At 37.7% G+C, this 27,028-nt stretch overlaps 1 pseudogene; it reads left to right on the top strand.

The window, feature by feature from the left end:
• The first annotated feature begins 2,022 nt into the window (after window positions 1-2,022).
• Rps24-ps18 (ribosomal protein S24, pseudogene 18) lies at window positions 2,023-2,509 on the top strand (annotated as a pseudogene).
• Window positions 2,510-27,028: the final 24,519 nt, after the last annotated feature.

Genomic DNA, 27,028 nt, shown 5'->3' with positions numbered 1-27,028 from the left:
TCCAGACAGCTACATACTTCTATTCATACTCCTGACCCTCTGGGCTTCTGTCTCTTTCCATACCTGATCCTCCCTCCCCCTTTTCTCCTTCCCCCTCCTTCCTCCCTCCAAGGTCCCTCCCTCCCTCTATCTCCTGTGATTATTTTGTTCCCCCTTCTAATAAGGATTGAAATATCCACACTTTGGCCTTCCTTCTTGTTAAGCTTTATATGGTCTGTGAGTTGTATTGTGGGTATTTGAGCTTTTGGGCTAATATCCACTTATCAGTGAGTACATACCATGTATGTCATTTTGAGTCTGGATTACCTCACTCAGAATGATATTTTCTAGTTCCATCCATTTGCAAAATTTGTGAAGTCATTGTTTTTAATAGCTGAATAGTACTCCACTGTATAAATGTACCACATTTTCTCTATCCATTCTTCTGGTGAAGAACATCTGGGTTGTGAAGGATATTGTTTCACTAACTTCTTTCTCAGTCTATATATCCTTTGTGTAGAGGAAGGCTTCTGCTTTGTTTGAGTTAATTTTATATCCAGCCACTTTGCTGAAGTTGTTTATCAGCTTAGGATTTTCTGGTAGTATTTTAGGAATTGCTTATGTAGATGATCATATTATCAAAAATAATGATATCTTGACATCTTCTTTCCAGTTTGTATTCCTTTAGCCTCTTTTGTTGTCTAATTGCTCTGGCTAGAACTTTGAGTAATATATTGAATAAATAGGGAATGTGGGCAAATTTGTCTTGTTCCTGATTTTGGTGGGATGGCTTCAAGTTTCTCTCCATTTAATTTGATGTTGGCTGTTGGCTTGCTGTATATTATGGACAAAGCATATATCAGCATTTCTATGCATACTTTGATTTCATTCCATTGTTATATTTACATATCTGAGAGTGAACTAATTGTGCCATGAAGGACATAAATGTTGAATTATATTAGATAATGAACAATATTTTAGATAGCTTTAAAAGACTTCTTTAATTTTAATTCTATATGAATTCGTTTTGCCGTCTTACCACATGTGTGTCCGGTGCTCATGAAGTCCAGAAGAGTATATCAGACCCTCTTGAACTGAAGTTACAGGCAGTTGTGAGCTGCCATGTGAGTGCTAGAAATCTAACTTAAGTCCCCGGGAAGAGCATCCTCAGCTCTCTCTCCAGACCTTTAACCAAACATTTTTATCTCACATATTTTCTAAAATAATGTTTAAGTTTTCATTTGTATCACCTACATGATATTACCTGTACATCTTCACCAATATGGGCTTCTTTAAAGCTTTTTATAAGTGCCATATAGACAATAAGCCAGAATGACTAGTCTTTAAAAATCGTTTTATGAGAGCCGATGCCTTGCACATAGTATGTAAGTATGAAACTTCTGCATTTATTTGTAAATGGTATAAATTAAATAGGAAATAAGAATCATGGCAAGCAACAAGGATAATATTTAAGGAGTTCTGCTTTACAAACATGCATTGAGACAGAGACAAATTTTATAAACACTTTAATTAATCAATTTTTACACTGTACTATAAATAGAAAATCAGAGTTACAAAACAATTTCATATGTTTCTACAATTCACACAGCAAGGAAATCAAGCCAGTGTCTGAGAGCTTGATCTTCAATTATCTTCACGGGAGACTCTACAATAAAATATATTCTACATTGCACAATTTTTGTTTTACACACACACACACACACACACACACACACACATATATATATATATAGATATAAATATAGATATTATATATGTATCAGTCTAAAATAACTTTCTCAGGTCAACAACGGTATAAAGCTACTCTCACCACTTGCTACTCTATCCTCCCTCTAAGCCATGGACGGTCTCATAATATCTACTAAATATTCAAAAGCAGATTAAGAAAAATAATATGTCACAGAACCACCAAAAATATACTATAATTCTAAAGATTTATGCATCAAGGCAAAGACACCTAATTTAATTAAAAAATTACTACATATAAAAATCACATGTTCCTCCTCTACAGCTCCAGCACAGTAGCCATCATGAATGACACAGTAACCATCCAGACCAGGAAGTTCATGACAAACTGTCTGCTTCAGAGGAAACAGATGGTCATTGATGTCCTTCATCCTGGGAAGGCCACAGTACCAAAGACAGAAATTCGGGAAAAACTGGCCAAGATGTACAAAACCACACCAGATGTCATCTTTGTATTTGGATTGAGAACCCACTTTGGTGGTGGCAAGACAACTGGCTTTGGCATGATCTATGATTCTTTAGATTATGCAAAGAAGAATGAGCCTCAACACAGACTTGCAAGACATGGCCTTTATGAGAAGAAAAAGACATCCCGCAAACAGTGAAAGGAACACAAGAACTGAATGAAGAAGGTCAGGGGAACTGCAAAGGCCAATGCTGGTGCTGGCAAAAAGTGAGTGGAGACTGGATACAGCCAAAGGAGCAGCTCTGCGGTGACTTGATGTTCTGCTGTGATATGCAAATGTCTGAGGGTAAAATAAACTTAAAAGCTTCTGCAGAAAAAAAAACTCACATGTTGACCCTCGCACCATGATAGTGACTTCGATAGCCCACTCTCACTATTAGACATGTTATCCAGACCAACACTAAATATTGAAATGCTTGAGATAAATCACAACGTAGATCATATTGATCTCAAATACATTTATAAAGCATGTCAACTAAAGATTAAAGATTTACTTTCTTCTAAGCTGCTCATGGAACTTTCTCAAAAATTGACAACATATTAGAACTTTAGACTGTACATAAATACCAAATGCGCACACACACACACACACACACACACACACACACACACACACACACACACACACGGAAGAAAAAGGAAATCAAGAATGAAACAACCAACATTATATATTATACTTTCTATAATTTAGGTAGATCAGGATGCTGATAGTTTATAAAGAAAAATGCTTAGTTGGGAATTCTGAATTTCTATTGAAACCTAAATGAAATACTGAAATAATTAAATATATTTAATTGGAAGCTCACTAGACACATGAACACAGGAATAATTATGCATGTAATCTAACCAAAATCATATGTTATTTACTCAAAACATGGTAATTTTTTGAGATTCATTTCTTGTACTTGATTTTATCATTCTAAAATGCTAACTTTGTATATAAAACCATCTTGTGACAATATCTACAGATTCCTTATAGGGGTGCATGGTAAAAGGATAACATTGCTATAATATCTTCTGGATATCACATTTTGTTGTTTAGTAATGAGTGTTAGCATGGTCAGATAAAGAAATACTTAGAGAGATACACTTCCAGAGACCATTCTCTCAAGAAGAAATTTAAATAAGGATGAATTAATCCCTTCAGTCACTTCATGTTTTCTTCATATAATGGTGTTACTAAAAGGTAAGAAGGGTAAGAGACACCTGCAATATAAGTCAGTGGGCACATATTCATTGTGCTATTAGTTGTTCTGTTTCCACCATAATATTCTGCCTTATAATAGGTCTACTCTATTTTCCCTGAAGTTAGATGTGAAAAGTGTAGCCCATATTTCTCACATACTCCAGAAAAGCTACTTCAAATGCACCCTAGTAAGTAAGTTGAATTCCATTTTCAGTTACTAAGTTAAATTAAGTCACTAAACTCTTTTTTTTTCATCTTTATTAACTTGGGTATTTCTTATTTACACTTCGATTGCTATTCCTTTTCCAGGTTTCTGGGCCAACATCCCCCTAGCCTCTCCCCCTCCCCTTCTCTATCAGTGTTCCCCTCCCCATCCTCCCCCCCCAACAATCACGTTCACTGGGGGTTCAGTCTTAGCAGGACCCAGGGCTTCCCCTTCCACTGGTGCTCTTACTAGGATATTCATTGCTACCTATGAGGTCAGAGTCCAGGGTCAGTCCATGTATAGTCTTTGGGTAGTGGCTTAGTCCCTGGAAGCTCTGGTTGGTTGGCATTGTTGTTCATATGGGGTCTCAAGCCCCTTCAAGCTCTTTCAGTCCTTTCTCTGATTCCTTCACTCTTGAAACCTTCCTATAACCTAGTGACTGAATGAGAAATTAGTGGTATCTCCGAAGTGTTTTTGAAATATGCTGTCAAAAAATATCTAATTTAGTGACTGTCTTAGAATTTTTGGAGGATTGTATTATTTACAGATTCTCTATCATCTGTTTTTGTAGTCATTCCTCATCCTGATCCTTAACATGTGTTCCTGATCTCTCATACAAGACTAAGATCTGGAAGTTGACTATAGACGCTAGGAAACAAGAGGAGGCGCAACATGAGATTATTTATTGTCTCTTCTCCTCAAAAAGAAAAGTTACCCAGAGAGTGAAGCTTGCACCTGAATGCAGCTGTTGGTTCATGCAGAAGCCCATGAAATGCATATTTGTAGCAAAATAATAGTGTTTTCCATGTCACTCAGGCATCTTGGCTCTGGTATTCTTTGGTAAACGTTTTCTGTGTGTGTTCCAAATGATTCTGGACCACAGAATTACCATGTATCTGTATAAAACACACCCCCTTTTCTTGTTCAATAAGTAGTCAAATATTCCAAAGTAATAATGTGTGCCTTGCCAGTAGCACAAGTTGTAGGAAATTAGCTTTTGTAAAAGTTATTTTTTTAACTATTATTACCCCTTATGACTCCATAATCCTAAACACCAGGGGTGTAACAGAATAATTAGCTGTATGACAATGGTATAAATTTAGTCTTGTTAAAATAGGATTATTAATATCCCCTTGGATTATCACCTTGGCCTAACTTCCCCAGCCATAAAGTATATATACTGAGACACAGACCTGTGATTCTGTGGCTCTTCTAAAATGCCCAAGGAAAATGGTATAAAGATAAATGAAGTGGGAGGGCAGAAGGGAAGCAGAACCTAAGAGCATCATAAACAGAAATGTATTAATCACACTTAGACGAGTGGAAGCATTGTATATTATTATAAAACCAATAGCTGCAGCAATACTGTAATGATGCCACAATGATGTTGTGTTCATAGCAGTTTGGCCATTAAAATTCCAGAAGCTTCGATTCTTGTTTATATTTTATTTCTTATTACCCTCTCTGGGTTTATGTGGTGGTGTTATGGCTAAAGAACTATGGCTCACTCATAAGCAAGAAGCAAGATGAGCCTGGAATTTGTGCAGAATCACAGGGATGCACTGAGAAGAGCATCACCGTCACCTGCACACTGTTTCCTCACTCATAAACTGAGACTTGAGCAAGGCTCAAGTTCCTCAGATCTCAATGCCATTCTCTGCTAAAGTGAAAGGGATACAGGAATGTTCACAGCACTGGGATCAAATCGTCATTACAGAGCCAGGCAGCTAGTCATTCATTCACAGTAGAACACTCAAATGTTATAGTAATTAACTTGGGCAATTGCTTACTTATTTTAAGATATATTGGTAATTATCATAATATATCTCAAGTATATTGAGTGTTACATAGTAAGGGCTAAAGAATGCATGGCTAGTATCTTTATTACGTATTAATTATGTAGCTTATTATTGGTAGTTGGTAAGCAGCATTTTTATGAGTTAATGAGGAAAGAGGAAAGATTTTTTTAAGTCAAATCACATACATACACACACATAGAAAAGGAAGATCCATTTAAAATCAAATATTTATGGTCCATGTTACCAAAATTATTTAGCCTATGGTTTTACCCCTGTTTAACTTCTTCATGTTTCCTTCCACTGCAGGATCAGACTATTAATACAATTAATGATGCAGAGAGGCTTAGCAGTATATCTGAGCAATTAAGTCCCTTCATTCAGGCAGTAATAAAACCTGCAATTGTCTCCTTTCTGCCTGGAAGAGCAACTTTATAGTTTATTAAACTAGTATGAATTTGACCTAACTATGACTGTTCTTTACCGCCCTCCCACCAACAATCCCATTCACTGAGGGTTCAGTCTTGGCAGTACCAAGGACTTCCCCTTCCACTGGTGCCCTTACTAGGCTATTCATTGCTACCTATGAGGTTGGAGCCCATGGTCAGTCCATGTATATAGTCTTTGGGTAGTGGCTTAGTCACTCGAAGCTCTGGTTGATTTGGTATTGTTGTTCATATGGGGTCTCAAGCCCTCTCAAGTTATTTCAGTCCTTTCTCTGAATCCTTCAATGGGGGTCCTGTTCTCAGTTCCCTGGTTTGCTGCTGGCATTCACCTATGTATTTGCCGTATTCTGGCCGTGTCTCTCAGGAGAGATCTATAGCCGGTTCCTGTCAGCCTGCACTTCTTTGCTTCATCCATCTTATCTAGTTTGGTGGCTGTATATGTATGGGCCACATGTGGGGCAGGTTCTGAATGGGCGTTCCTTCAGTCTCTGTTCTAAACTTTGCCTCCCTATTCCCTCCCAAGGTATTCTTGTTCCCCTTTTAAAGGAGTGAAGCATCCACATTTTGATCATCCTTCTTGAGTTTCATGTGTTCTGTGCATTTAGGGTAATTCAAGCATTTGGTCGAATATCCACTTAACTTCTCTGCATTCTTCTGTCGTTAGCTCAGTGAAAGTATTGTCTGTTTTTGAAGACAGGATCACAAATCAGTGTTATCAGGACACATCTGGGCTAAGTACTGTCCCCAAGCACAAATGTTATTCAGTCAGCTAAGTAAGCCAAACTTCCCATCAATGCTCAGAATCCTACTTTTCTTTCTCTTTTTTTTCTAAATATGAAACAAATAAGGCAGTAGCCAGGATAGTCATGCTTGTTGATTCACTTCTACATATTTTATTTATTCCTAGCAGTGAAGTCAAATTCTTTCTCAGCAGGCTCTTAGGGTTAGCAAATATTTACACATACTAAACATACTGTTTAGAGCATATGTGACAGTAAGAATTTGAAGAAAACCAATTGGCCCCACTTATGATTAACTGCCACTTATCACTTACTTTCAGCAGGCACACAAATTTTCCCTATTATTTATTTATTTATTTATTCAATTATTCAATTTACATCACAGTCTATAGCCCCTTCTCTTCCCAGTACCCCTTCACATAGGCCTTTCTCCCATTCCCTTTCCCTTCTCCTCTGAAAAGGGCAAGTTCCCCCAAACCAATATCCAAACAACCCTGGTATATCCAGTCACTACCAGAGTAGACACATCCTCTCCCACTGAAGCCAGGCAAGGCACCCCAGTCAAGGGAAGAGGATCCACAGGCAGGCAACAGAGTCAGGGACAGTAGACCCCTCCAGGAAGACGAATCTGCACATCTGCTAGATATGATGCATACATGGAATATGTACACATCTGTATTCTTTGACATAAAGAGGATCAGAAGAATTGTGAAGAAAGTACAAGGGAAATTGCCATAAACGGGCTGCAATTTCATAGATAAAGTTAGTGAGACTACAACTCAACAGGCTGATAGTCTTGAGTAAGAAAGTTCCAGAAAAACAATGCTGAGATGCTCTTGTCTTATCTAACAATGTCATGAAACAAAACTAGATTAAACACAGTAATGATGTTGTGAAGGTTATTAAACACAGTAAAGATGTTGTTAAGGTTGTTGAACCAGGATATTGTCATAAGTTACCCTCAATTGGACTAGATACTAGTCATGTGTTGCAGTCGTCACTTTCTTGGCTCACTGTTCAGTATTATGAATCAGCCTAGGGGAGAATAAGATAGAAAGGACAAAGATAAGATGAAGGGAAATACTGAGAATGAAACGTAGAAGAGAAAAAAAGAAATAAAGGTTTCCCTGAATTAAAAACAAAAGACAAAAATAACCGTTGCTTTCCTCAACTAGAAGAAGCAGATAGCAAACCTTCATGGATCCTACCTCCCGATGATTCATTAGCTAAATCTAAATTCCTATCAAGCTTAGATACCCTTACCCATTCCATCTATTACAAGTGCCTTTAATCTCTGAAAGAGTAAGCAACCTAACTCACTGTGGTACAGGACACCGCACACTAACAAGGAAATGAAACCTCTTGTCATTTCTTGGGTTAAAAAGAGATTGCCCCACAGAAAATTGTGTGAACATTAAAACACACAAACAGCATGTTTACATATTCATCTATTAATAACACTGGAAAGAAAATATGCCTGTAGAAAGCAGAGTGTCTGAGATTAACAATCAAAAAGTAACATCACTGAAACCTCTCTCCTCTGCTAAAGATAAACAAACAATTCAATACCAGCTCCGTAATGACCACATATTTTCATCCACAGCAGGTTGCTGCCTAGTCCCGGCAGGAAAATGACAAATGAATGCTGTTTAATATTTTGCTTGAACAGTTTTTTCTTTCAGAAAACTATTTGCAGTACGATAATGAGAAGAGCGTAGCTGCAGAGAGTAGCATTTTATAAGGATGACTACCTTTCTAGGGCATATCATCTGATACACACTTTGTTTATCCAGAGTGAATTCAATGGTTAAAATGATTAATTGAGCCCATTTTGTGTTACTCATACCAGCTCTTGCAAAGGAGATGATTGCTATTTTTTTCTTAGTGACTCATACAAAGATGCCAGCAGTTCACTGGCAATAACAAAATGACATTTCTAAACTTAGCAGTTCATAAATCTTATAAGATGCTAGCCATATCCAGTTCTCTTCCCTCGCACTCATCTCTGTACAAAATCAAAAGTTCAAAAGATGTAAATATGTCTGGAGGGCAGAGAGAGACTTCCTGTGGCAGGAAGACATTCCATGGCCGGTCCCTCTCTTAGTACCACTGAGAACTCTGGGAGGAATATTGTTATATTTCTCAAGCGATGGCCTTTATTATCCCACCAAAATGTCAAATTTGTCTGTTAAAAACATTCATAAAGTCTGTGAACATTTTCAAATTCCAATTTGGAATTAACAATCAAAAGGTAGCATCCATCCAATTCAATGAATTATTTTGTTAAGGAGCACTATGGAAATTGACACGTTTCCTCCAGTCTTCCTAAGTTGTCATCTACTGTGCAACAGGAAATATGCAGCAACTCCACAGCCTCAGGAAATGAGGAAAAAGTCCCCGGTATTCGTTTCTGTGGTTCACATAAGACACTTACCAAGTGTGCCCTGTTCTCTTTATACTTCCTTTCCCCTCACCAGAACTGCGATGCTAATTTCTAAAGTCCGGATTTGTTACTAATATGTGACACACACAGCTAGTCTGCAGCAAGGGAAAGAGAATTAAGTTGAAAAACTATTAATCTTCATGGGTGAAAGAGAGATGATTCGGCAAAGTGACAAACAAATACTGGTTTGTTCGGTTTGTTGTTGTTTTATTTTTGTTGTTGTTTGTTAATGCAGTTTTTATTTATTCTTTGAGGACCCCACGGTATTTACCGCCTTCTTCCTCCTTGCAGATCATCTGACATACAGCTTCATGTCTTCCCCTTATCTCCCCCAAAATAAGGCAAAACACAGCAAAATCCATAAGGTCTGATTTGTGCTGGCTGAGCATGGGTGTTAAGTCAACCTTTAGAATATGGCTGATGTGCCAGGTGTCGTTTTATTGAAGAAAATTGACTTTCCTTCGGTCAGCAGTGATCAGATGACATTAGCTATGGTGAGGCATGGTTGTGACTTCATGTCCACCACCTTTCTTCATGATGGGATTTTTGTCTGGCTTGAGCTTGTACGGGTGCTGTATGTGGTCACACTTACTGTAAGTTCACACGTACATCTACTCTACTCCATCTGGGAATAGTGGTTCCATGGAGTCATCCGTCATTTCTGGATCTTACACCCTTTCTACCCACTTCTCTGCATAGGCCCCAAGGCTTTGAAAGAGAATGGTGTGATATAGAAGTCTTATTTAAGGATTGGCAGTTCAAAGCCTTGTCTCTGGACAATAATGATTTTTAAATTAATTGATTTATTTACTTTACACCTCAATCTCAGCTTCCCCTCTCTTCTCTCTCTTTCTGTCCTCCCGTATCTCCCTCCCCATGTATATCGACCTACGTCGGCAGATTAGGTTGCAATAGGACTAGGTGCATCGTCTCCTATTGAGCTTCAGCAAGGGAATCCAGTTAGGAGAAAGGGGTCCAACGGCAGGAAACAGTCAGAAATAGCTCCTGATCCAGTTGTTATATGTCACTGGTGATGGCAGAAACTTTCAAAGCCTCAAAGTTCTCCCATCCCTGAACTATCCCGTGACAAACCTCCTCCAACAATGCTATACATCCTAATCCTTCCCAAACAGTTCTACTGATTGGGGGGGGGCAAGTTTTTAAACATATGAGCCTATAGGAGTCATGACCCTTCAAGGCACCATTGTAGATATTGCTTACTTTGTGACCCATACCGAAATTAGGACATTTCAAAAATGTTCTCATTCACATTTTATTTACTTAATATTATGCCTGTATTGTTTTTTAACTTTCTTACTTTTTATTGTTGTTAATTTTGGGATGAAGCTAGCAGAGTTACTTCTCATTGATGAGGATTATGTACACTGCTATACAATTTAATTCAAGTTAATTTATTCTAACATGTTGTGTTGTGGCAGATGTGAGCATAGTGGAGAATACTTGTCATATAACTCAGAAGAGAAAGGCAGAATAACCCTGTGTTTTGGTTCAGTCTCGGCTATAGGACAAGATTCTCTGAGTTCTCCATTTTCGGATGACGGAGATGGGGTTTTACTAGTTCTATGTCTCTCTTAGAAATGGCACACAACTCTATCAATAGAATCTGACTTTAATAAGACAATGATTTTTTAAAAATTATTCTTTCTGTTTTAATAGTGGTACTTATTGTTTATCTTACAGTAAGAATAATTTTCTATACCAGGAAGAAGCTGAACTGAACAAACTATTGGGTTAGGTTATCTTATAGAATAAATTTCGAAGTACCAGAATGAGATAAATGTTCTGTGCCTAGTCATTGCTTGAGCTGCCCATCTGTGCAAAAGAAAGTGATCAGAGAATCCAGTGATAAGATGTCTGCAAAATCAGGCATACAATAAAAGCAAAGGCATCTGAGTCAGGTGTTTCTGACAGGTTAAAAATACTGTCAGCTTTCCTATTTGATTTAAGGTGGTTATCCCTCAGTTAGACAATATCAATATAAGATTCTAGTTCTACAAAGAGCCCTGTGATGGATGTTGAGGCTGAAGCTTTGCTGATAGTAAATACTGCCTCTGAGTGTTTTTGAAGACAGGATGTGGAGGATGAGTTCAAAACACATCCTGACTTTATGCCAATAATTCACATTACCACTGGCTCACTGTGCCTGGTGTCCTCAATCTTGAAACTTGAAGATAAAAGCAAAATTGCCTCAGCTTTTAGCTTTTCTCCCACATCTTAGGATATACAAGCATGCTCTGGCTTAATGAATTTTAGATATTGATAATTATTTAAAATATAGAGCCAGAACCAGGTTGCTTAAGCATTGATTTACTCCATCTCGATCTCAAAGCAATTTACCAAATAATGGGCTAGATGCTAATACTGTGGTGACTGTGTAATTTTTTATTTCTGTTTATAGTCTTTGGCAGATCCTGCTGGGAAATAGTAATTTGGCTTTTCATTAGCAAGTAACAGAGCCCTTCCCGGTTTCCTTCTTTCATTCTTACTGAGAGAAAACAATCGTTAGTTGGGTATTGGTCATATCCAGAAGTGTTAGCAGACCAGCCATTTGGACTTTAAAGGTGGGTTAATCAAGAGATCTCTGTGTAAAGACAGGAATCTCTCAGCAAGGTATGCATGAGATGTAGGGAGGAAGCATTGACTCTCGTCTCAGGTGGTATCACTCCAAATTGATATGATGAACTGGATTATATTGATGAAGTTGGGCAATTTCCACAGCTAACTTCCATCAGTTCAGGGCAGCAGAAAAACTAAGCTGTCAGTTCAGTTCTATTCCCTGTCCCCAGACATCACACTTGGCTCCAGGATTCTAGGCAAAGCAGATGCTCACTCAGTCCCTGCTACAAAGTCACTATTTACTGGCATCAGTACAATTTATTTCAGCTACTTCAATCCCTTTGGATTCAAAGCTTTCAAAATAACCAGAGAAATAGACATGGCTTGTCATGACCAAACTCTTCAGTAAATGGAAAGGCAAAATGCCTCCCACCTACACAGATGTTGCAAAACCAAGTGTGTTGCATCTTGACTTAGATTTCTCTTTTCAGAAACTTTTTCATGGTAAATTCTCCTCTGTTTCAGATGCACTACATCAGTATATGGGGGAAAGGGGCCTCTGATATTCTGTGGTTATAATGAGCATCTTCTTCTTCTTCTTGACTAAGTTGCAATAATTTGTTCATTAAAATGTGATTTCTTGTATAATTAAAAAGTAGCTCATAGAACCATACAGAACCATCCGGATCCCTGCTATTATTTTTATGTACAAGAAAATCAATCTTTCACTGAACCATAAAGAAGCTAGCAAAAAAAGTAAGAAAAATGACAAAAGCTCATAATTCTGACTTTAATCAACGTACAGTTTACACTGTTCCAGGGATTTCCTGGTGTTTAGGGAAAATACAAATGATGTTGTTTCTAATAATAAAGCATATTAACTAGAAGAAACTTTATAAATAATATAGAGTAAATCATCCTATCATAACAGAAAGCAAGGGGACTAGTCATTTGCCCGTGAGAATTTATACACATAGGTCAGTTGTGAGGGAACGCCTAAATGAAAACTGGCTCCTGCCTTAAATTCAGCTGTCTGTGAAACACCAACTATTCCATGAGTAGTTACTAATCTCAAACATATCTAACTCTAAAAAAAAACAAAAACAAAAAACAGGGTTAAAATTTAATGAATTACTGGATAAAATAGGCAGTACATTGGCCCACAGAAGTTGTTTAAAAGTCAAAAATCTACTTTCTTTAAAGCAAAATAAGAAAAAAAAGATCAAAACTGCAAAAAGAAAAATGAGTCCTTCTTCATAAAGAGTACCTCAGAATTATTGTTTACACATAAAGATTCAGAGATCTGAAAAAAGCAAATTATAGTCTGTCATTGCCAGGGACCAATCATGTATCTTCCATTCTGGGTCAGGGGGTATTAAGTACTGATAGCTTTCACATACATGTAAGCACACCACATTCACAGAGAGAGAGAGAGAGAGAGAGAGAGAGAGAGAGAGAGAGAGAGAGAGACAGAGACAGAGACACAGAGACACAGAGACACAGAGACACAGAGAGACACAGAGACACAGAGACACAGAGAGAACCAAAAGAAATTCAAATCCAACTACCTTTAACTACCTTTAGTATTAAGAACTATTTTTATGGTACCAAGATAATTTTGCTCTGATTTTAAATGGCATTTTGATGCTTTGGGAAAAAAAACACTCAGTTAATAATTTTCTATATTGCTTTCATAAGACCAATTTTAGTGTGAGTTGGCATCTCTGAATGTGATTAAAACAGGGACATGGTGAAGCTTTGTTTTAGAGCAGCCGGTGTAAAAGACAAACCCTGACTGAAGCACAACAGTCAAGGGCAACCTTTGTCTTCATCGCTAGCCAGCACCTCCCAAATGACTCCGTGCAGTACCTTTGTGTACCACACAGCCATCTGAAATTCCTCTTAACAAGCACTTGACAAAATTGTTTCTGGGATGGTTTACAAAATATTATATTGAAAGCTCTGAGCGGAAAGCCTTAGCAGAGGAGAAATCTCAATTGACTTTCACTGTTTTAACACCTTTAATCTGTTCTTCAACTAATGATAGAGGGGAACCGAGACAGGGATGAGAAAAAAGCTTCCTAGAGGACCTGATCATCTCCGTTTTAGGACAAAGAGCAAGAAGTCCTGGGGGCAAGGAATGGAAACTACATGGAGCAAAAAAGAAAATAAAGGAGTAAAGAAAGGACAATGTGATTAAATACCAGAAGTGGAAAAAAGTGCACAGACCATACAGCGAGTTTCAGTCAGGGTTAGTTGGGATTTATCTTGACTGAATAGCAAGTCAAACAGGGTTGGGAAGTAGCAAAGAAACACAGTGGGCTGCCCTTTAGGAGGAAGCAGCTTCACTGCATTCTGAACCCTTGAAAGAAAGAATGCTGCAGATAAGATGGCTAGATAAGTAGTTCATTGTAAATGGATCCTGAATTGAAGACATGCAATGGTTATAGAGAACCACAGAGAGATTCAATTAATGCTCTTCTTAGTAGAGTTTGCTTTTGGGTTGTTTTGCTCTTAAAGGTGAGATGAAAACATTTTAGATTCAGGCCTATCATTTTGTAAGTCACAGTCTGGTTTTTGTTTTCTATTTAAGAACAACGTTTTTTTGAGATTATATAATTACATTTCTCCCTTCCCTTTCATCCCTCCTTTCTCTCTTTCAAATTCATGGCCTCCCTTATTTCATTAAATGCATGTATCATATGCATATACATATATATTTCTCAATATTACCTGATCATTAAAAATAATATTGCTTTTTAGAGCTGACTATTTGATATTGAATAACCAATTAGTTTGTTCTTCCTTCAGGAATACTATTTTTCCTCCTCTCAGAACTGTTTAGTTGTTTATAGTTCCCATGTAGGTTGAGGACTTGTGAGATTTTCCCTATATATTTTGGTATGTCTATTGGTGCAATCCTAGGTCTTTGAACAGCTTATATTTGGGAATACGTGTTGGTGAGACTTATTGGAACCAGCATCCCTAAAAGCAATCTAAATCTGTCCTTATGCCCATGGGTAAGTGTAGTCTTCACCCCTTATGGAGGATGCTTCTCTTTATAGCATTCAGAGACCACTAGAGAAAACAACAACCAAATTGCAATGTTGTGGAGCCCTATTCCAATGGATACATCCACAAAAACATTCCTGTACATAAGGCTCAGAAAACACTGTGGAAGAAGAGGGCAGATAGATTCTAAGAGACAAAGTTCAGGGAGTGTGCTGTGAGACTGGTTCTCCTAATAATGCTACAGTATAGTTTTTTTTTTATTCTTTGCCAATGTTAGAAACAGAACAAAAACACTTTCAAAGTAGAAGTATAGGAAGAATGTAGAAAACAGTTCTACAAAGAGTACATTGTGGGGTTGGGGATTTAGCTCAGTGCTAGAGTGCTTGCCTAGCAAGCAGAAGGCCCTGGGTTCGGTCCCCAGCTCCGAAAAAAAAAGAAAAAAGAAAAAAAAAAGAGTACATTGTCTTTGAAAAACATTAGCTAATTCAACAGACATTTGGATTTATGAGAATACAGTGTCTAAACTCCAGGTAAATAGCTTTGTTGATAACGGAAAAGAGCAGGCAACAAGGCAGCAAAAATAGACTTTATTCATAAGGCAATGGATTTAGACAGATTGGTCAAATGTCTTCATTATCTGAGCTTTCCAAAGTTAATTTTTAAAGGAGGTTCTTCTCTCATACACTACATTCTGACCACAGTTTTCTTTTCCTTCTCACTTCCCAGCCCCCATTCCAACTCCCCCCTTCCTCAATCCTCTCTCTCTTTCCATTTGCTTTTCAGATGAGAGCAGGCCTCCAAGAAACAAGAGTCAAATAAGATAAAATAATATTTACTAAGACAAATCAAAATCCCTCATATCAAGGCTAAACAAGACAACCAAAGAGGGGAAAAGGAATCCCCAGAACAGGCAAAGGAGTCAGAGATACACCTGCTCCCACTGTTAGGAGTCCCACAGAAACACCCAGGTAACTTCTATAGCATATATGCAGAACATCTGGAACACACCCATGGAGGCCCCTTGTTTTTCCCTTCAGACTCTGTGAGTGCATGGGAGCCCGGCAGTTGATTTGGTGGGCCATAATGTCTTCCAAATCCTCTGCTCCTACAATGTTTCCACCCACTGGGTTCTCAGTTCTCAGAGTGGAGGGACCCAATAGAGATCTGCAATTTAGACTCTCTCTGCATCGGGTAGGATTGTGGGTCTCGGCATCTGTTCCCAAATACTTTGGGAGGAAGCCTCTCTGATGACTGAACAAGGCACAGATCTCTAAGTACAGCAAAATATCATTAGGAATAATTTCATTAATTATTTTCTTTTGCTAGTTCTATGTGTTTCTATCACAGTGGGGGTCCCATTGGTAAGGACAACATCCACACAGCTCATTAAATGTAGAGAGATCAAGCTGGTGTGAACATGAAGCCTTTACCCCTATGTTCTAGCTTCTTTGGCCCAGAAAGGTACTCTGAACTTTGTAGAAAGAGAAACCTACACCCACAAAACCCTCTACATGCCAGATGACCTGGTGCAATGGTAAAGCAGAATTGTGGGAGTGGCCAATCAACCAATATCAGGTTTAACTTGAGGTTCATTCCACAAGAGAGAGCCCATCTCCTACAATGCTTAGATGGTTATGAACCTGAATGTGGAAAGTTAAAATATGCTAAAGATGTGACCTACAAGGCCATAAGAAGAGCATTGGCTGCCTCCACTCTATTTATTGAGTCTTTCTTGAGAAATAGCAGGCATTATCACACATCAGTGTAAATTTTTTTCTCCTAGACAAAGTTTACTTAAATCTGTTTGACATCTGAAGAAATTTAAGATTTTTCCACTGCATGTTTTAATCTAATAATTTCCCATACGCCAAAATATGTCCAACACCTTTATCCCTGAAATATATAAATATACTACCTTGCATAACCGAAGGGACTTTGGTGGTAGGATTAACCTTAAGGACTTTGAAATGATGAAAACTTTATACATTATCGATGTTAGCACATTAAAATCACACAATTACATAAAGATAAAGAACTACTTCTTGCATCAAGAAATATAATTACAACTAAAGTCAGGCCAAATGGACATGCATGTATAAATGACTCAGGACATGTGGCTGGGTTAGAAGATGACGCATGAGCACAGAGACCTGTTAGAAGATGAAATGCTGCCTGGTTGGTGACTCAGTGAGAGACTTAAGGCCTCAGGGAGTAGGGAGATCTGTTGGGGGTGGGGGGCCATGCTCTTGAAGAAGAGGGAAGAGGAATGGGATGAGGAGCTGTCAGAGGGCGGACCAGAAAGGAGATTAACAACGACTATAAAAAATTAAATGAAGAAGAAGAAGAAGAAGGAGGAGGAGGAGGAGGAGGAGGAGGAGGAGGAGGAGGAGGAGGAGGAGGAGAAGAAGAAGAAGAAGAAGAAGAAGAAGAAGAAGAAGAAGAAGAAGAAGAAGAAGAAGAAGAAGAAGAAGAAGAAGAAGAAGAAGAAAGGAGAAGGAGGAGGAGGAGGAGAAGGAGAAGGAGAAGAAGAAGAAGGAGAAGAGGAGGAGGAGGAGGAGGAGGGGGAGGAGGAGGAGGAGAAATGCAAGAAAATGAAATTTTGCCTACAGCCTCAGGAAGGGATAGTACCCAGAGAACCTGCTGATTACTCAAACCATATTAATAACATATGAAATTATAGGTTAATACATCTGTGCTGTTTATACCACAAAAGTCTATGGAAACTTGTTACAGATGCAATTAAAAATGAACATACATGGTAATGGTAAAATCGAACATATACATGGGTTTCAGAATCTATACTTGACACTACTTTCCCTGATAAAAATCATGCTGATCAGACAAAATTTACATAATCAATAACCCACTATTAAATACTACATTATGTGATAGACAATATATTTACTCCTTTCACTATACTTTCATGTTTTAAATACAACTGACTGTGCGTATTTAGAATTCTACCTACATTCCTGTACATTGAAAATTAATCTCATAAATGTAGGCAAAATTTCACATCATTTTTTGGTATCTTACTGAGGAGTAGATTCTTTTATTTTGCATCTGTAGGATCGATATGTATGTTAACCCATTTGTGTATGCTTCTGAATTAAATAAAAAATTACCATAATCTCTCCAGACTTCCATTTCTTGATTTATAAGTAATAAAACCGGCGGCATTGAATACACAGGTATAAACTGACAATAGTCATAGTCATGTAAAGATCAGCAGCAGAGAGATCGTATTTAAAACCCAGAGTCATTATCACCCAGTTTTCCTGTACATCTTCAACAGGACTTTAGAAGAACACTTATTATTTTGTCTAACAGAATCAAAGAAATAAAAAGTGTCTATACTGGGACCTTTGAATTTCATAACACAAGAGGAGTATTGAGAGTAAATTATCTTTTTCCACAGCACATATTCCATACATTAAAATGTTGATCAAACAAAAATATAAAGAGACTTGGCAACAAAATTAATCTTCTGAAGAAAACTTGAGCGATTAACTGCCCCTACTGTAAGGGAAAGAAGCTGTAACAAGATAAAAATAATCTAAGGCACATAACTATGAAGATCAATGCGGAAGAGGTGACAATTTGCCAGCTGTTGAGGCTGGCACTGCCTTTCATTCTGACAGAACTTGACATCTAACCATTGTTTAATAGATAATATTGTCTTTCACTTCTCCCTCTTGACAGTGCATTCAGAACAGATAGCTTTCAGGTGCATTACTAAGCATAATTCAGTCTTTCATTCACATTACATTTAGTGACAATTATATCATATTTATTACTTACTGCGGTAGTTCATTGGTAGGGAGAGAGTGGAATTCACCCCCTGCTTCCTAAAACATACTTAGAACCATTTATCTCAAAATAATTAATCTTTTATTCTTTTACTCTATGTTGTACATAAGACATGTTTTCATGGCTAGTAATGTTTTCATGTTATTGTTACCTCCTGACTGTAAAAATAAAGTTATATGCCAATTGAGTCAACTTTTCACTCTGCTCATAAAACTTAATAGCTTTTACAACTCCATGTGTTTGAATCAGATAATTTTGTGGCCAACATTAAGTTGACTTTTCAGGCAGTTGAATTAAAATGTCAGCTACTCAATATGATGATGCCAATTCAAGTAGAAAGCAAAATCAATAATGACCATTCATCAATATCTATCCATGAAGAAACTGTAATTACAGAATAGGCCAAATCTTTCTCCATCTGATTGTATATGTCATGAAAATTATAAAATATCATTGGTTTACCATGGCTGTTAGCTTTCATATGCCTTCCTATGTATGTAGATATATATGGATATAACTGTCTCCAAATATTATAAACACTACAAAGGGCAAAAGTACTTTTTAATCCCCCAAACCTATAGTTTAGCATTTATAAGTAATATTTTTAAAAGATTATAGTTTTGGACTTGAGACAAATGAATCTTGATTTTTTTTAACTTTTTGTTTTGCCCATGATGCTAATGGTAATTATCTGAAGTCTTAAGAGGGGCTTTCAAAGAAATCATCACTTATCTCAATCAAGTTTTAGAAATAGAACATAAAAAATTAATTTTTCATTAGAACCATGGGATTGACCAGTTTGTAACCAAAGTGACAAAATATAGACCCCTGTTTAATTGATCTATTCTCAAAAATAGTAGAGAATACCTATATACTCAAAATTGTCCAACATATAATCTAGTAAAATAAGTACTATTTTAAAGAAATAAATTGAGATGTGGTGTAGCGATTCTCACAGCAGACTGGACAATGTACTTACACAAAAAATTTCATGAGATTAGAAGAAAAGAAGGGATGACATAAAATCAAAACATGCCTTATGCTTGATAAATTCTTTCTCTAATGCCTGACATACTATAAAAAGTAGGCTACAATTTATATTACCCTTTTCTTCCTGTTCTTCCTCTTAATCTTCCTTCTTTTCCTGCTTTTTTTCTTCCTTCTTTTTTACAATATGTGATATAATTTGAAGGGTTCTCTTTTTCATAAGTGACTGAATATAAGAGGTTTGAGATTATTAAATGAATTAATACTTACCATTTAAACTATTTAAACTATCAAAGTAAAATTCTATGAAAACTTGAAATTCTTAGAGATTTTTACTTGCTTACTTTTCCTATTCAAATTAAGAATTCTTGAAATGAATGTTCTAGATCTCTCGTGACATGTATTTTCTTATATTTTATCTATTTAAAAACAAAACCTTAATATAATTTAAAGGGCTTAGGTTTTATGAGAATTTGCGACTGGAATAGATGGGCAAGATACACAAATTAGTTATCAGCAATGAAAGTAATTAGAAAATGTGTAGAAGTTCCCACAGAAGTTCCCACAGAAGTTATGAATGAGACCCAGGGAAGCAGCCTGTGTGGAATGCAGAGTGGGACAGAGTCTTATACAATATCTTAAAGTTAAATGATTTTTCAAGAACTCAGCCACAGAAAACATAGCTACATTCCAGGGCATAAATGCAATATTAAAGAATAGAGATGAGAATGTGGACAGAGAATATAAGAAGTAGGAGGTAAACAATAGCTAAGCCACATGGACCAATGAGATGGTCCAATGGGTAAAGTGTTCACATGGTACAAGTAGAAGATTCTACCCCTAAATAACCATATAAACACCTGGTAATTCTAACACTGCAGAGCCCAAATCAGCATAAATGTATAAAAGAACTCTAGGTTCTGACATTAGAAATTAGCCTTTCCTTGTCAGAGCCCATAGGTACATAGCACTAGAGTTAACATAGACCAGTGGTTCTCAGCCTGTGGAATATAATCCCTTTGTGGGTCAAATTATCCTTTAAAGTAGATCACATATCAGATGTCCTGAAAAGAAAAGAAAAAAATGTACCTAAACCACACAAAGGCCCAACAAAGAAAGAGAACTTCAGACCAATTTCCCTTATGAATATCGACGCAAAAATACTCAATGAAATTCTGGCAAACCGAATACAACAGCACATCCAAACAATCATCCACCATGATCAAGTAGGCTTCATCCCAGGCATGCAGGGATGGTTTAATATACGGAAAACCATCAATGTGATCCATTATATAAAAAAACTGAAAGAACAAAACCACATGATCATTTCATTAGATGCTGAGAAAGCATTTGACAAAATTCAACACCCCTTCATGATAAAAGTCCTGGAAAGAATAGGAATTCAAGGCCCATACCTAAACATAGTAAAAGCCATATACAGCAAAACAGTTGCTAACATTAAACTAAATGGAGAGAAACTTGAAGCAATCCCACTAAAATCAGGGACTAGACAAGGCTGCCCACTCTCTCCCTACTTATTCAATATAGTTCTTGAAGTTCTAGCCAGAGCAATCAGACAACAAAAGGAGATCAAAGGGATACAGATCGGAAAAGAAGAGGTCAAAATATCACTATTTGCAGATGACATGATAGTATATTTAAGTGATCCCAAAAGTTCCACCAGAGAACTACTAAAGCTGATAAACAACTTCAGCAAAGTGGCTGGGTATAAAATTAACTCAAATAAATCAGTTGCCTTCCTCTATACAAAAGAGAAACAAGCCGAGAAAGAAATTAGGGAAACGACACCCTTCATAATAGACCCAAATAATATAAAGTACCTCGGTGTGACTTTAACCAAGCAAGTAAAAGATCTGTACAATAAGAACTTCAAGACACTGAGGAAAGAAATTGAAGAAGACCTCAGAAGATGGAAAGATCTCCCATGCTCATGGATTGGCAGGATTAATATGGTAAAAATGGCCATTTTACCAAAAGCAATCTACAGATTCAATGGAATCCCCATCAAAATACCAATCCAATTCTTCAAAGAGTTAGACAGAACAATTTGCAAATTCATCTGGAATAACAAAAAACCCAGGATAGCTAAAGCTATCCTCAACAATAAAAGGACTTCAGGGGGAATCACTATCCCTGAACTCAAGCAGTATTACAGAGCAATAGTGATAAAAACTGCATGGTATTGGTACAGAGACAGACAGATAGACCAATGGAATAGAATTGAAGACCCAGAAATGAACCCACACACCTATGGTCACTTGATTTTTGACAAAGGAGCCAAAACCATCCAATGGAAAAAAGATAGCATTTTCAGCAAATGGTGCTGGTTCAACTGGAGGGCAACATGTAGAAGAATGCATATCGATCCATCCTTATCACCCTGTACAAAGCTTAAGTCCAAGTGGATCAAGGACCTCCACATCAAACCAGACACACTCAAACTAATAGAAGAAAAACTAGGGAAGCATCTGGAACACATGGGCACTGGAAAAAATTTCCTGAACAAAACACCAATGGCTTATGCTCTAAGATCAAGAATCGACAAATGGGATCTCATAAAACTGCAAAGCTTTTGTAAGGCAAAGGACACTGTGGTTAGGACAAAACGGCAACCAACAGATTGGGAAAAGATCTTTACCAATCCTACAACAGATAGAGGCCTTATTTCCAAAATATACAAAGAACTCAAGAAGTTAGACCGCAGGGAAACAAATAACCCTATTAAAAAATGGGGTTCAGAGCTAAACAAAGAATTCACAGCTGAGGAATGCCGAATGGCGGAGAAACACCTAAAGAAATGTTCAACATCTTTAGTCATAAGGGAAATGCAAATCAAAACAACCCTGAGATTTCACCTCACACCAGTGCGATTGGCTAAGATCAAAAACTCAGGTGACAGCAGATGCTGGCGAGGATGTGGAGAAAGAGGAACACTCCTCCATTGTTGGTGGGATTGCAGACTGGTAAAACCATTCTGGAAATCAGTCTGGAGGTTCCTCAGAAAATTGGACATTGAACTGCCTGAGGATCCAGCTATACCTCTCTTGGGCATATACCCAAAAGATGCCTCAACATATAAAAGAGACACGTGCTCCACTATGTTCATCGCAGCCTTATTTATAATAGCCAGAAAATGGAAAGAACCCAGATGCCCTTCAACAGAGGAATGGATACAGAAAATGTGGTACATCTACACAATGGAATATTACTCAGCTATCAAAAACAACGAGTTTATGAAATTCTTAGGCAAATGGTTGGAACTGGAAAATATCATCCTGAGTGAGCTAACCCAATCACAGAAAGACATACATGGTATGCACTCATTGATAAGTGGCTATTAGCCCAAATGCTTGAATTACCCTAGATCCCTAGAACAAACGAAACTCAAGACGGATGATCAAAATGTGAATGCTTCACTCCTTCTTTAAATGAGGAAAAAGAATACTCTTGGCAGGGAAGGGAGAGGCAAAGATTAAAACAGAGACTGAAGGAACACCCATTCGGAGCCTGCCCCACATGTGGCCCATACATATACAGCCACCCAATTACACAAGATGGATGAAGCAAAGAAGTGCAGACCGACAGGAGCCGGATGTAGATCGCTCCTGAGAGACACAGCCAGAATACAGCAAATATAGAGGCGAATGCCAGCAGCAAACCACTGAACTGAGAATAGGTCCCCTATTGAAGGAATCAGAGAAAGAACTGGAAGAGCTTGAAGGGGCTCGAGACCCCAAAAGTACAACAATGCCAAGCAACCAGAGCTTCCAGGGACTAAGCCACTACCTAAAGACTATACATGGACTGACCCTGGACTCTGACCCCATAGGTAGCAATGAATATCCTAGTAAGAGCACCAGTGGAAGGGGAAGCCCTGGGTCCTGCTAAGACTGAACCCCCAGTGAACTAGTCTATGGGGGGAGGGCGGCAATGGGGGGAGGGTTGGGAGGGGAACACCCATAAGGAAGGGGAGGGGGGAGGGGGATGTTTGCCCGGAAACCGGGAAAGGGAATAACACTCGAAATGTATATAAGAAATACTCAAGTTAATAAAAAAAAATGGGGTTCAGAGCTAAACAAACAATTCAAGCTGAGGAATGCCGAATGGCTGAGAAACACATAAAGAAATGTTCAACATCTTTAGTCATAAGGGAAATGCAAATCAAAACAACCCTGAGATTTCACCTCACGCCTGTGAGAATGGCTAAGATCAAAAATTCAGGTGACAGCAAATGCTGACAAGGATGCAGAGAAAGAGGAACACTCCTCCATTGTTGGTGGGGTTGCAGACTGGTACAACCATTCTGGAAATCAGTCTGGAGGTTCCTCAGAAAATTGGACATTGAACTGCCTGAGGATTCAGCTATACCTCTCTTGGGCATATACCCAAAAGATGCCCCAACATATAAAAAAGACACATGCTCCACTATGTTCATCGCAGCCTTATTTATAATAGCCAGAAGCTGGAAAGAACCCAGATGCCCTTCAACAGAGGAATGGATACAGAAAATGTGGTACATCTACACAATGGAATATTACTCAGCTATCAAAAACAATGACTTTATGAAATTCGTAGGCAAATGGTTGGAACTGGAAAATATCATCCTGAGTGAGCTAACCCAATCACAGAAAAACACACATGGTATGCACTCATTGATAAGTGGCTATTAGCCCAAATGCTTGAATTACCCTAGATGCCTAGAACAAATGAAACTCAAGACAGATGATCAAAATGTGAATGCTTCACTCCTTCTTTAAAAGGGGAACAAGAATACCCTTGGCAGGGAATAGAGAGGCAAAGATTAAAACAGAGACTGAAGGAACACCCATTCAGAGCCTGCCCCACATGTGGCTCATACATATACAGCCACCCATATAGACAAGATGGATAAAGCAAAGAAGTGCAGACTGACAGGAGCCGGATGTAGATCGCTCCTGAGAGAAACAGCCATAATACAGCAAATACAGAGGCGAACGCCAGCAGCAAACCACTGCACTGAGAATAGGACCCCCATTGAAGGAATCAGAGAAAGAACTGGAAGAGCTTGAAGGGGCTCGAGACCCCATATGTACAACAATGCCAAGCAACCAGAGCTTCCAGGGACTAAGCCACTACCTAAAGACTATAAATGGGCTGACCCTGGACTCTGACCTCATAGGTAGCAATGAATATCGTAGCAAGAGTACCAGTGGAAGGGGAAGCCCTGGGTCCTGCTAAGACTGAACGCCCAGTGAACTAGACTGTTGGGGGGAGGGCGGCAATGGGGGGAGGGTTGGGAGGGGAACACCCATAAGGAAGGGGAGGGGGGAAGGGGGATGTTTGCCCGGAAACCTAGAAAGGGAATAACACTCGAAATGTATATAAGAAATACTCAAGTTAATAAAAAAAGAAAAGAAAAGAAAAAATGTGTAGAAAGCAATATAGTAAAACACTAAGCATCTACTTCTAGTCTCTACAAACACACGCACGCGCACACACACACACACACACACACACAGTCGGGAGGGAGGAAGGGAAGGAGGGAGAGAGAAGTAAACAACTAGAAAATATATTAATGATTCTATTATTAGTAAAAGTGAGAATGAATTAAAGGTTACAGTGGTTAACATCAACATCAACAATGCTATACGGAGACAAGTTGAGTTGCTATATAAACAAGCTAGTATACGTACATATGGGCTTTGCGTGTCCCATAGTAAAACATTTATTTGTTTCCTTCTCTTATATACTAAGTGGCAGATAGTAAGCAGAATTTTTCATTTGTACCTTCTGACTGGAGGTTAACACTGTCTAACAGAAATACCTTCCTTCAGAGTTGGTGTTTACGTTAGGCAAACATCATTAAGAGTATCTTAACCTATATTTTGTGAGAAATTATATAAATAGTTCACTAGATAGCAAATGTGCAGTACATAAATGTCTTCAAGTAACAACACATCATTAGCAATATAATAAATTCAAGACGTTTTGATAGTTGTTATAGAACCATGTTAATAACAAGGACCTGTACAATACATTGAATTTGTATATCAGAGGGGGTAAATATGGACACATAGTCCATATGTAGAGAAACATATGTAATTAGGAACTAAAAATGTATGCATTCGAATTCAGTTATTAATATTAATTCTTGTCAGAACAGTACACTCAAATTATTTCTGTTGTTGCAGTGCTTGAATCATATTTCATCATCATAGTTTTGAAGTGTTTACAAATCTACTTACATGGTCCATATGATTCCAATTATGTTATAATCACTGCTTCCATATCATAGATTTACATATATATCTCAGTTTCCCTGATGTTATTTTGATCATGACCTTTCACTTGATGAAATGTCTATTGGGTAGATTAGCCCCTGTTATTCTCAGCTTTTTAATACAAATATCTAGGCAACATCAGTCTGTATTGTCCAAAATTATTCTCAGCAAATATCAGCTAAGTATTTCCCAGAAATAATTTTGCCCTTACCTTTGTAAACCTATTTTTTTCCTTTGAAATAATAGAGATGGATTTGTAGATCATTTTGTTCTTTGGCAAATAAAGACTATCTGATTGAGGCCAATTCCCTAGAATGACAAATAATGATTCTCTACTGTAGAGTCATCATTAATTCACCATTAGTTATTGTTTTGTTATGTGAGTCTCTCTGTGCTTATGGTGAAAAGTCAGTCTACAGAATAGTTGAGAACGTAAGTACCAGAACAGAAAGCCCAGTTGATTGTGGGTTTACCACTCACAATCGGTCACATTAAATATGGTAACAATTTAAGTTTTCTCAGAGAACCACATTGATTTTAGCACAAAGTTTTATATATGCTAAGTCCTCAATAAAGCATGGTAAGGGGGGTTGTTACTTTTTGTGATAGACATTTACATTAATTATGGATGACATGGATAAAGTTACCAACTTAGAAAAGTAATGAAGTATCAATGTTACATAATACCTACCCCTTGCCATTCTTTGAGACTTCCAAAGAAGTGAGTGCGGGTGTATCCTCATACTCTACTGGATTAGTTATTAGGAGAAAAGTAAGAAGATGCAAACAAAATAGGAGTGGTGTGTGTTCATGGAAAAAAACAACACATCAAATTAGCCTTTCCTTGTCAGAGCACATAGGTACAAAGCACTAGAGTTAGCATAAACCAGTGGTTCTCAGCCTGTGGATTATAGTCCCTCTGTGGGTCAAATGATTCTTTAAAAGAGATCACATATCAGATGTCCTGAATATCATATATTTACTTTCTAATTCATAACAGTAGCAAAACTACAGTGAAATAGCAACAAAATAATTTTATGGCGGGGGTTACCACAAACTGAGGAACTATATTAAATGGTCAGAGCATTAGGAAGTTCGGCAATCACTGGCATTAACCTTCTCCTTTTTAGAACAGTTCACATATACCAGTCAGCAGAGCTTTCATTCCTACAAGTAATAGGTCTAAATAATGAGAGAAATAAGATATGCAAATTCTGACAATGGTGAAACATTTTATGCATATTTACCATTCTGGACCTACTCATTTTGTACCCATTCATTCTTTTAGACTTTTTACTGACTTGCCCAAAGATGAGATCAATAAAAATCCTTC

This window comes from Rattus norvegicus, chromosome 5 (genome assembly GCF_021556685.1).
Source record: "Rattus norvegicus strain SHRSP/BbbUtx chromosome 5, alternate assembly SHRSP_T2T, whole genome shotgun sequence".
Taxonomy (NCBI): domain Eukaryota; kingdom Metazoa; phylum Chordata; class Mammalia; order Rodentia; family Muridae; genus Rattus; species Rattus norvegicus.
Note: the sequence above shows the minus strand (reverse complement) of the source record. Positions and strands in the feature narration are given on the sequence as shown.